A 13,283-nucleotide genomic window follows, 5' to 3' on the forward strand; every position below is an offset into this window, starting at 1 on the left:
CAGAAAATCAACTGGAATGATCTTTTTCAATTCTATGCTGAAGTCTTGCTATGGCTTCCAGTGATATAACTTGCTCTGAATTCTTCCACCAACTTCAGTGGAAGGAGGGCTATATCCTGAAGAGTTTCCAGAAAACTGAAACAAGAGCTTTAGTGAAATAATGCAAGGAAGCATACTCCCTCCTACACCTAATCACACTTCACTTTATTCTCAAGCTATGGTGATCCACAGCCATTCTTGATTACACACAATGGAAACATCAAAGAAACCTGGTGGGACAACTTTAGATATTTGAGACAGCTTACCAAAAAAACACAAACAAAAAAAAAAAACAAAACCACTACAGCAGATAAAACAGTATCTAGTTTATTACATATAGAAAGAGATTTCCAGAATTTACAAACACCCACATTTTCATTCCAGGGAAAGAGTCAATCTGAAAAGTTCACCCTTTTTTGTTTTCATTTTGTTTTCTATTGGTTGGTCTTTTTTTTCTTTACAATATATACAGTGGAAGACTTTGATTTCTTTTTTCTGATTTTTTTTTTTTGACCTGTGCAATTGATGAATTCAAGTTGACACTTGTAAATACCATATACAGTAATGTTTGTCTTCATCGTAGTTAATACAGACTATTATTTTACAAGGAGTACAAAATTATTTTTCTTTTGGAAAGAACTCAGCTCAACATCAGGGTTATCTTACAACTGACAGTATCAGTAAATATGACTGTACAATCAAGGCCCGGGGACCAATGACTCATATTATATTATTTTCTGAATTACAATCTTAAAACAAGAATAGTACCGCACTCTATTCTTAGAAGCCTTGTTTTAAGCAGGTTTCCCACTCTGTTTACAACAGAATATAGTATACCTCAGTTCCACATCAAAAATGATGTGCTGTAGGAAAAGTTACATTTTAATTAAAAAAGTACATGTATAAATCAAAACCTATGTTAAATATTTAATACTTTTCAACCAACATTAAGTTTTGTATGTAATAATTTACAATGATGATTTGTCATACAGGTTTTCAGCAGCAAATGAAGTTGTGTAAATGTGCTAGTAAAATACCCATTCTCACCATGATGTAGTGGTGGGCACATCAGTTCATTGTGGCCAGCTAAGTCCTTATGGTAGAGGATGAAGTAAGAGAGATTCATTGTCCAGGTGTCACAGTGCTTCTGCTTGGCACAACACAGGATGTGCAGCTCAGTCAACTAACTCCTGAGGTTTGTGTAAAGTAAACAAACTGAACTGGATGCATCGTACCCATTTACAGAGGAAGAGGAGGAGGAGGAGGTGAGGTCCTAGTTGTGGTAGCATGAAACATTTATAGTCTTGATACCCATGAGTTAAAAGAACGATTTGCTGAGGTTGTATAGGTCATCTTTCTGAAATTGAAAGAGAAAGAAAATTAGCATCGTGGGCACTTTAAAAGCTTTTCTGTAATTATTTCCCTCCCTTTCCTCCTTTACTTTTTTTTTCCTTTAGAGTTATCATCCAAACTGAAAATCTTAGCACCTTGAAAAATTATGGCATACACAGTCAAGCTGTACTCGAGCATCTGAATCCCAAAAGCATTTAAAACAGATGTTGGCAATAAAATTCAAAGCAGTCAGAAATACATTTAGAACTTGTAAGAGATTCACCTAAGCAGAAACAATTTAACTGTCCGTACTGATTAACTCTGACAAGCTTCTACAACAAGAGAAAGAAAAGCTCAAACCCGTAGCCTGCTGTTGGCTTTTCTATCCACTACATTCATTAGATACTGTGTAGGGCTTCCTGGCCACCTGCAAATGCCACAGCTTGCATGAGAAGGATGACCAAGGGATGGAGCATTCCCATTCCCTATTGACATATAATTTATAAAAAAAACACCCCGTATCCAGAATTGTACCCTGTTAATGTCCATACATTTAACTACATTCTCCTTCTCTCTCAGAATGGGCAGGGTGAATAGCAAGGTCCTGCAACCCTAATAATGTACAGCACAGGTTTACTGCAGAATAAATGGCAGAAGCTGCCTTGGACCCTCTCTCACCAGTTCTCATCTCTCAGCTCCAGCCTCCCTAATTCAGAACACAGTCCAACTACCCGTGTCAGCAAGTCCTCTCAACTCTGCTTCTCAGTTGATTTTATACACACAGGTCACCAGTACAACAGTTCTGATCACCAGTGACACAGTGCACGGTGGCACACTCTTAGTGCCCGTCTACCTTGTGTCCTGCTGACAATCCCACAGCAGATGCTTTGGGCCCAGCAGAGAGTGGTTTCCCTGCTGGAGGATGCAGGGTTGAGGTCGCACACAGAAGCACCACTGGGTGCCTCCCGCTGCACCCAAGGCCCTGTGCAATAGCTGACCACTGCCCACCTTCACAATACACACCTCCAGCCAGCAACCAGCAGTGCCAGCATGCAATCCCCAAGCCACCGCAGATTACAGCCCTGTCCTCCTCTCTTCACACTACAGTCGCATGCAGCCATACCCTCTGGGGACTGAAAAATGCACCAATAAAATGAATACTATTTTTGTTTTAACTGAGGTTAGAGGACTGCCATCGTTTACATTTCAGGAGTTTTGTCTAAAATCTGATGAAGTAAGACTTAGATTTTACATAAAAGTGTGTCTATTTCTATATTTGATATTAACTACGCTCCTGAAAATATAGGTAAACAGTGCATTTTCCTCAGTACAAATAAGGCCTCCCATAGACATGTTGGAGTAAGAAAAACTGAAAAGACCTCCTGTCCTATATTCTTTAATTGCCCAAGAAACAGAATTTACTTTGTGTGGTCCTTCAAGCGAAAGGAAAGCCTATCCCTGCAAATGATGTGTGGTATGCTGTGAAAACTCCCTGGAGAATTATCTCACAGATCTCTTATTTACTTTCAACTTTCTTCTGTGCTCACATTGCGATCTAGTGGAATGTTCCTACCCAAATATCTATATACAGCTTCACATAGCTTTGCATCTTTCAACTACGCTGGACCTAAAATTAGCCAGTAATGCCATACTTTATTAATAAAGATGAGCAACAAAGGAAAATGGCTTCATTTAAATGGAGGTGCATAGTGTGTGTGATTTGCATGATGCACATCCGAGGCAGGTGTTTCGCACCCAGCTCCTGTCCAGCATGGCCAGAGGAACAGTTGAGTGCCCACCAGCAGGGCCCCACAGCCCAACCTGCCTTGCATGTACAGAGCAAGCTAAAGGAAAGCAAGTAACAGCTTTTCTATTACTATATATTATTCTGCTATGGGATTTTAAGTACATAAATCATAATTTTCCTTATCAGAGCCAAGTTTTACACCTCTTCACTAGTATTCAGGTCATCTAAACTTAAATATATTATGTATTGAATGAAATGGCCCATCCAATCAATTTCTCACCAGTTCAACCAATATGGCCAAGTCATCACAGCTGCTACTAGCAGGCATTCATTCCTGGATTCAGAAGTCAGAAGAGCAAACAAAGAGAGTAACAAGTCTATCTGAAAAACAAAACACTCCTTGAAGAATTCACTAAGAAAATAATACTGAGGAAACCCACAGTTACTGAAATCCAGACACTCAGATATTGAAGACCTGCACAGGTGTAATAAGAGTGAAACATCCAAGGCTAAACTATCCAAGAGTTTGAGACTTGGGATAAAGAGCCAGAAGCATCCAGGACACCAACTGGTACAGGCTGCATTTCATACAAACTTCAGTTGCATGTATGACAGGACAAGGGCATGGAGCAGTTTCAAGATCATAACAGCACCTCCAGGATCTTCAGCAGTACAACATGGAAATCTACCTATCACTCCTTGATCAAAATGTACCAGTAGCTTTTGTTTTCTTCTAATTATGTGATGGAAAAATAATTTAGACTTTGCTACAGACCATCTGAAATTATTGACTGCAACTACTCGTTTTCAAATCCTCAATTCCCCTGACAAATCTCTTTCCACAAAACAAAAAATGTCTAACTGAGAATGACAAACTGTGCTACTACTACAGGACAGCAGTGCCTGTTCTGTCTGAATGCACAAGGATGCCTAGAAAACAGCTATTCTGAGAGCAAAGCTGCTCCTCCAAGGCCACTGGAAATACAGTCAACCTATAAAACCTTCAATCCAGGGAACTCTTGTTTGTGCATAACTTGCAGCCAAAAGCCCCACCCTCAACTTCATTGTACAAATGAAGTTTTCTGGACTTAGAAGAATATTTCTAAGTTTTCTGACACAACAATCTGAATCTCCTCTCTCCCCAGTGAACTATTTCAGTATGTTGCAAGGCGGAAGTACCTTATTTGGAATTGAAGTCATGGGCTGGATACCTCATTGTTTCTTATCAACAGCCATCAGCATTTCCTTAACAACATATGAAAACAGTGCAGAAGACAAGTGTTTAATAGAGAGTGCTAGGACTACAGCGAGCTGAGGTAAGGATCATTAAAACTACTGACATCACTGTTGGCAACCAGAGAAAAGGGAAAACCTGGGTTTAATCTATTTCCCATTCACCATAAGTTTCAGCTGGAGTCCCCAGTAATGCAATTTGTGGTTGGCTTTACGGAAAAAATTAGTGATGCAAGGAAAATGTACTGAAACAAACAAGCATCTTTAAAAGTTACTACAAGATACCTTTGACAAGTAGTCTCTGCTCAACATCTGTTACAACATACATGCAGATAACACTCACGTAATGTTCCAGCTGTCAATGCTTTCTTCTCAAATCTATTAGTTCGGGCTGGATACGACAAAGCTAGCTGTTGATCCCATTACAGCTGAAGTCCTATTCTTAAATCCAGTAACTAAAAATAAGTCGATACTTCATTTTATTTCCATTATCGGGGAGTTGGTGAAAATTTGAACTCACTGAGAGCAGAGTATCCTGAAGTTAACAGAATTTTCATACGTGAAATAGATGTGTTGTTAAGGTATATTTAAAGTGTAATCCTTACAATCCATTTTCTTTGAAAAGTAACCAAGGAGGAACAAACACATCAAAAGAAATGAAAGTGAAAACTCAAATGATCTTCAGCAAAAGACTTTCCAGTAGCCAGTTTAAACTTCTATTTACTATTAAAGGCCAGTAATACATCTCATCCCTAAAACACCAATAGAAATGCCCTTCCAAGGGTCATTTCATTTCAAAACAAGTGAAACACGGCAGAGTTGCTGCTGAAGCTCCATGACCATTTTAGCAAATAAATGCAACTATTTTGTCACTGATTAATATGCCAAATGTGGCTCCCGAATGTCAGACCTACTTATCACATTGCCATACTCTCCAGTGTTGAGCTGGACATCTGTTTAGGAAACAAATCCATAGGTAACAGAGCCAGGTCAATGGAAAGATGACTCCCAGCTGAAGAAAACACTGATTTTTCCAGATCTACTGAAAGAGGATCATTTCCCAACTCTCCCATCAACCTTGCTAAACAAAACATATGCTCCTAAACTGTACCTCCACCAGCATCTCATTTGAAACAGTGAACAACAAGGATTGGTTGAAGACCATCTGTCAAAGTTACTAGTTATAAATAAAAGGTTTTAAAAGTAAACACATTTGTTGTTTACTTAGGATCATGTGAAGTATCCTATTTGTGTAGATTAAACGGTGATTGACTCCATAATTAACACACCCACCCAGTAAAAACTAAAAAGCTCAGGAACAAAAGCTCAAAATAAAAAGATAGCCATTATGAAAATACAGCAGCAGACGTGCAGAATTTCACAAACTCAGGTCTGCAGGCAGCCCAGGCACCCTTTGTCTGGGCAGGTACCACTTAGAAATCTGACACAAAGTAAACATGTTAAGTAGTCCTGAAAAGCTCATTTACAGGTCTTGTCTTGGTGACATCTGCATCTTAATGATAATGAAGTGGTGCACACCTACTTAAAACCTGAATTAATCCACTTTTTTGTGTTCATACTGATGATCATAAATAGCGCCTGTTTCCGATTTTCTTGGCATTACTGACGTGTGCACAGATATGGGAAGTATCGCATCCAGATGAATAAAAAACATCAACCAAAATTTAAACTAGCTCAAATAGCTTCTTTTCAGAGAGATGCACGCACATTGTACAGTTTTTCCAATCTCACATGGACTGTTGAAAGAGTAAAGGAATGCAAAAAGACACAATGGTTGCTCTAGTATGTTAATCACAGCCTGAACACTAACAAAAGGAATTCAAAATAGAACTAAACAAAGTAATTACAACATTGCTATTTAACTTGACAGGCTATAATCTACATTAAATAAGCCCAGATAAGGTTTTCTTCATTGTACCCCAAAATGCCTATTTCAGCTTTCTGGTGAATGTCATTAAGTGGGGAATTACCGACAATTTGGTTTCATCAAGTCCTTCCCTATCTGGCCAAGTAACTAGATTTGGTGTTTTCATCCCTTTTTTCTTCATTTAGGTTATCATCCATTGACAGAGGAACCTAAGGACCAGCAATAGATGGTATGGTCTTTTTGCTGTGAATTCAGACAAAATCACTCCCTTCATGCACAGAATTGAAAAAAACAGTCATCCTCACCACATAGGACGCTTTATTTCTCCCCATAAAGAGAAGGCGGGGAGGAAAAAACTCAAACAACTAAGAGACTTTTAAAATGAGATGATGAGCAGAACCAGGTTCTTGCATTTAAGAACCCATTTCCTGCAGTGTAAGTACAATAGGAAAACACAAGCTAAACCACACACATTCTTTCGATAAACTTCTGCCCAGCAAAGTATTCGTATGTTTGATGTCAACTTCACAGCGTGTCAACCTGATTTAAGCTCACTCAAGACAAAACTAAACCCATCACTGAGGTCAGCAAGAAAGGCTGCTGATGCAGACAGGAAGCCAAGCATTGCCTGCCCCAAGCACCTGGCATATGAACTAAAGGTTGAGTCCAGCTTACATTAAGAGAAATTCCCTTTGTTTCAGGACTGAAAATAATGATGTTACCATGAAGGCAGGGAATGTAGCATCTCACAGGATCGATATTCCAAGTTCGTCCCAACTCTTCTCATAATGTTTCTCCAAAAGTCTTCACAGCACTGTTTGTGTTTGATGACCCTCAGATAAAACCACTGCTGGCCTAGGGTTTTCTCCTACTGCAATAATGGGAAGGGATACCTAAACCTAGATGTGTAATATGTAGGCAATAGCTTCAGCCTTCTTAGGACAACATTTCTTCCTTTTTTATTTTTTTAAGATTTAAAGAAACCTACAAATTCAATGACCAGGGTCATTCATGATTTTGGAATTCATACTCTTTAGTTCACTGAGCTTTTAAGAGTCTAACCCTGAAGAATTTGGGGCATTGAAGCTTCCCTTGATGACCCGATAACCCATTCCCAGTTCAAGAAAGCCATAGTGAAGTGCACTTTGTATGCCTGTATCCTTAAAAGAGGAAAACATTGCTCAGCATTTAACTTTATCAAACATAACCCTCTATCGACCATATTAATAAGGGGAATGCCGAAACACAATTTCATTATGCAATTTGTTTCTCAAATGAGTCTTCTTTGCACTTTTTTTTTTAATTACTTTTATTGTAGTTTGGAATTCAATAAAAATCACCAGCACTGGGAATCATTATAACTGCTCTCCCTATGGAGAAGCAGAGAACCTCCGTGCCTTTAGATGCAATCGCACACCCTCAGCTTGTTAGCAATTTAAACATACACAATTAAATTTGACCAAACTTGAGTGCAATGAAGCTGTGCTCATATTATATCAACTAAATTACATCAGCAGTGGAGCTCAACAACACATAACACCCAGTCTAGCTACCACATAATGAGAACAGATCTCAGCTGCTGAATTTTCATTTTCATTATCCTTCTGTGAATTTGTATTTCAAATGTCTTTCTGGCATTGTGGTCTGGTTCCCCATTCCTGCACCCAGATGTTGCCACTTTCATCTGTGTTTTTCTGACCCGACTTTGTAATGCTCATTTTCTGCCAGATTTACTTTTCCCCAACAACACGTTAAAAATTCTACATAAATAGCCTCAACTACCTTGAAACTACTCTCATGATACATGCTAAATTGTGAGAATTCCACCTTAAAGCAATGATTCACACACACCACTTGGCTTAGCTGAAGCCATTTTCCTCCCAATGGACAAGTAAGGGGAAAAAGTAGAACAGAAAGAAGAAAAATGACATTTAAAAGGAAGACATACAGAAGTCTCACAGGGGAATAACCTGGCCAGCTGACCTTCCCTTTGAATTTTTGCCAGTGCAAATTAAGTAGCTAGTCTGCAGCACTTCTGGCAGCAGCATGGAAAGGAAGTTCTGCAGTGATTTTGGATGAAACACTTCCTCAATCCCCAACAACAGTGCATTAAATATCAAAAACAGATAATAAAGAGGTGCTGGAAAACGCATTCTGAAAAACATGCCAAGAAAACAGGAGGGGATAAGAACAAATGAAATGCCATAAAGCTAACAAATTTTAACATTAAGTTTTGAAAGCCAAGGTAGAAACAAAGCATCCATTACTTTGACACTGTTTGCTATGCTTTAATACAAAACCGGTACCATACTGCAGAAATAACACTAGAAAACACAAGTAGTGCTTGAATAAAGTAAAATGAGAAGGCCTTTGGCAAAAGGCTAAAAGCAACAGTGAAGTTTGTTACACCCCAAAGCTGGAGTAGAAAACAACTATTTATCCACAGATTTAGCTTTTCACCAAGATACCACCATCAGTCTGACATGAAACGGATTACGTTAACTGCTTTGACCCATTGTTTTCCCCTCTGTAGACCAGAAGATAACAAATTTTACAAGTCTACAACATCTGACATAAATTTGTTTCAGTAAGAAAGTACTTTCATGTGCATCCACATAGATTCACAATTTATTTCTACTTTCTAGTAGTACGCACTCATTTGACCTGACCTTTTTACCTTCTCTCTCTCTGCCCAAAACTGCCCTATGGCGTTTTGCTCTTCCCAGCACTTCAAATCTGATGTTCAGAATCCTTTGACACTTAAAACAGGTAACTGAAATCCAAAGCATCAGCCATGCTCAAAAGCTTTTGCAACAATAAAGTGCTGTGACTGGGGTATACAACCTACAGGCACGTGGACAAGCACACAACTGGATGCAGGAAGACCTGAAATCTAATTCTGCTTCTTGGTTTGATTTGCGCTATGGTTTTACTCAAGTTACTCTGTCTTGGGCTCATGTAAAACAGATAAAACATGTACCCCATCTATTTTCTACATGAAATATTCTTGTGAAGAGGGGGAAGTCATGATGTCTCAAACACACACAGTCACTGTAACATCCAGGGAATTGGGTTTGTGCCTTAATCTTCCTGTATCTTAGTGTCTTGACTGTGAGATGAAAACTGCTACCTGACAGAAGAGTTCAGACTGTGCCAGGGGCCAGACAACAGGGTGATGAGTGTCTTCATAGTACCCACATGACAACAGATGCCTGGCAGCATCTGGACAAGGTGCTATAAATAAAACATTGGGCCAGCTATATATTGATGACAATAGAAAGAATTTTAAAAAGAATTGAAAAAAGAAAAAAAATTATTCATTCCCTGAAGACTGCTTACAAGCTGAAGAATAATATTTCACGACTGTATATACTGCCAAGCATTATTCCATATTAAAAGAGCTTTACAAAAATAACTAAACTCCACATGCAAATACAGTAGTTGAATAAAGAAACAAAATTCCAAAATAAGAAAATAGGCCTTTACTGGTAAAGCAAGGGCTCTACTCTACCTTTCTACTCCCACTGATTTAGCAATCAAGATACTCTAGACTGCAATGGGATTAACCTCAAAAACAAACCTGAGCATTTTAACAAGCTCTGAGGTAGCTCATGGCTAAACTATTCATCGTACCATCTAAACACTGAAATACTTGTTTGTATATAGCTTAGGTTTTCAAAACAATTGCCATCCAATTTATTTCCAGAAAACATAGTAATAAGAAAATAGCGAATATAAGGTGATGAAAGGGCACAAAGGAAATGTCAGTAAAGCTACCTCAAGTTCAAAGTATATGGACAGAGGAAGCAGCACCTGACAAGCTCTCATGGAGGGGGAGCCCTGCTTGGATACACCTGTGAGTTAAGTCCAAATTATAAAGACCAATCAGACAAACCAAGCCTTCTACTGCTGTTTTTTTTGAAGTTTCATTCAGTGAAATCCTAATAGCCTGAACGACTACCAGTATTGTATTTTAGAGTTAGTAACTGCTTAAATGGAGTAATCTTCACTTATTCAACTGCCATGATTTCAAATTAGAAACTAATCAACAGTCACATTTATTATCTGATATAATTTTAACACCCATTTAGCATTATGAAACTGTGTAATTACACAAGCACAAGTCAAAGTAAAGTTTTTCTCATCTCAGAATTTGCAGTCAGACTTTTTAATTCAATATTTCTTACTTAAATTCTTTTAAAAAACATTCCACATGGAAATTTTTGTCATATAATGGAAGTTGTTCATGACAGTATCAGTAAGAATCTCACTAGATGATAGATACCGTATTATTGTGACACATAAATCTTCCATCAGTTGTCAAATCTAGTATTAAGGATAACCCTTTAGAAGCTATTAGGTTAAGTCAATTAAAAACTAAAAGCATATCGTAATACAGATTAAAGGGTTAGCATGCACACAAAAGGATCTGCACATGATATCACATCTCATTAAGATGTTTTGGTTAATCAGTGACTGAAAACATCCACTACACATTAACTGTGAAAAAATATGTAACAATTCAGCCTTATTATACCGTATGACTGTACTATATAATGTCATAAAATAGAAGGTTCTCCATGTTCTCATAACCTACAACACAAACTTGTACCACTGGCCACCCAGTTGTCTTAACCAAGAGAGGAATTTTTAATTATCTTGGACTGCTGATAGTCTCAGTGATTACAAAAGTAATTGATGCTACATTTAAACCTCTCCCCCAAATAAATTATATTAATAATACTCCAGTATCAATTTAATCCAAAATATTTCTCAAAACACACATTACACACAAGGTCTCTAACACAAAACAGCTTAATATTACACTAGTTAAGCACCAATAACAGTTTTAGAATTGCTTCAGCAAGATAGTATCTGACAAGTATTTATTGAAACTGCTAGTCTTACTGACTATAGTACTGCTCAAATTAGTGTTGCTGATGGAGCACAGTTTTCTTGATGCCCAAAACTAGGCATACTTTTGGCAGTTCAAAACCTAAAATGTGCTAGAAGGAGAAGCAAGCAGGACTAGGAAAAAGGATTAACTTTGGCATACAGAAGTAAAGGTCCTCAAGACAAAATACTGTGACAGACATCACCATGTGCCTCCTTTCACTGTCAAGTCTAACAACTATGTAACCCACTACTGGTCTATGCTCCAGCTCAGCCATGCAACAGAAAAACCGTTGACTAAATACCCTAAAAATAACTATTCTAGGCACATAAATACTTACTTTTCTTTCAGAGTGACTGTTCTGCCAGCCACGTGCCCAGGCGTCCAAAGTGGCCAGTAGCATCCTGTCTGGTATCAGAAATCAGCAGGACTAGGAAATTGATTGCCCCCCCCGTAATTGGCACTAGTGAGGCTGCATCTCAAATATTGTGCTCAGTTCTGCGTCCCTCATTACAAGAAAGATAGTGAGTTGCCAGAGTGTGTCCAAAGAAGGGTAACAAAGCTGGTGAAGGGTCTAGAGCACAAGTCTTATGAGGAGCGGCTGAGGGAACTGGGGTTGTTTAGCCTGGAGAGAAGGAGGCTCAGGGAAGACCTTGCTGCTGTTTCGAACCACCTGAAAGGATGTTGTAGTGAGGAGGGTGTCAGTCTCTTTTCTCAGGTAACAAGTGATAAGACAAGAGGAAACAGTCTCAAATTGCATCAGGGAAGGTTCAGAACAGGTATTAGGTAAAAATTCTTCACAGAAAAGGTTGTCAAGCATTGGACCAGGCTGCCCAGGATAATGGTTAAGTTACCATCCCTGGAGGTATTCAAAAGACATGTAGATGTGGTGCTTTGGGATAACATCTAGTGGTGGAGTAGGCAGTGTTAGGTTAACAGTTGGACTTGATCTTTAGAGTCTTTTCCAACCTAAACAAGTCTGTGATTCAGTGGATTGCCCAACTGGCAACTAAACACAAGCCAGTCAAGGGGCAAAGATGTTCATCTGCTGCAAAGCAGAAATACAGTCAGCACAAAACTCAAAGACAATGAAATGACAGGAGAGGAAAGGAAGGTATGGACAGCACAAGTAACACAGTCACCAAGAAGACAAAATACTTGTGCCATACTTAAGAAACCTTCTCTTGTTTGGGTTTCTTTGGTCTGATCTCCTGAAGAAATGGAGCTTATGTAATTGGTAGAACAGAGCAGACCTTCTGTACAGGATATAAAATTCAGCTGAACTTTGGCAAAGGCAAAGTTTCAGACACATCAAAATGCTGTACATTTTGTAAAAATCAAAGGCTGAAAAAAGGATTTCTTTCTGGAGGCACAGTTTTAACCCATGTGTTCCACAAAGGGCCGAGAGCAGGCTGGTCAGCACCCACCCACCATCCCCCTGTACCCATCTCAACAGCCCCACTGCTGTCTAGCAGATACTGCAGAGGGAAGGGGCACAGAGTGTACTGCAGGCACGAAAGGGCCAGTTGATATATGTAAAACAAATCTATAGGAAACAGGGCTTCATTATTTCCACTGCTCACAGATCATCTGTTTGAGTAAGCAGTTTTGCTTGGAGCAGAGTTTTGCCAGTATTGTTATGTTATTCAAAGAATGTATTAAATTCTTAAATATTACATGAGATTTAATGGATTGTGTATCACATGTGGGAGGTCAAACAAGGAGGGTAATGTTTCATTCAGCCTTACAGATATAACTTAAAAAACAGACGCCTGCATTATACTTCAGGAAGCGAGTGCAGATCGAACATATGCCTGAGATGGGGAAAGGCATGAGGGAAAGGCATGAGAAGCAGAGGGAAATTAAAATAAAATAAAATAAAGTGGGTTTAACAGCGCAATTTTCAATAATGTTCTCATCACTCTGATCTTTGTTATAAAAGAAACCCAAACTACAGGTAGACTGTGACCAAGCAGCTATCCCATTGATGATACCAAAGTATCATCAGTACCAAGTTACTTCCAAAGCCAATGCTCCACAGTAAGGAAGTTTTACAGCACAGCCCCTTTTAAAACCTTTTCTGCTTTCAGAAGCTGCATTTGTATGAACCTCTCCCTGTATTCTTCCCTTATGCAACAGAATATTGCATT

At 38.7% G+C, this 13,283-nt stretch overlaps 1 protein-coding gene across 1 annotated transcript in view; it reads right to left on the reverse strand.

Moving 5' to 3' along the window:
- Positions 1 to 350: 350 nt before the first annotated feature.
- Positions 351 to 13,283, reverse strand: part of IRS1 (insulin receptor substrate 1) — a 53,804-nt gene continuing 40,871 nt past the window's right edge. Inside the window, exon 2 of the mRNA XM_062638901.1 lies at positions 351 to 1,396. The gene's annotated coding sequence lies outside the window, so the exon portion shown is untranslated. The remainder of the gene's footprint in view (positions 1,397 to 13,283) is intronic.

This window comes from Pezoporus occidentalis, unplaced genomic scaffold (assembly GCF_034315485.1).
Source record: "Pezoporus occidentalis ecotype Australia unplaced genomic scaffold, CSIRO_AGI_Poc_V1 ctg59, whole genome shotgun sequence".
Lineage (NCBI taxonomy): Eukaryota > Metazoa > Chordata > Aves > Psittaciformes > Psittacidae > Pezoporus > Pezoporus occidentalis.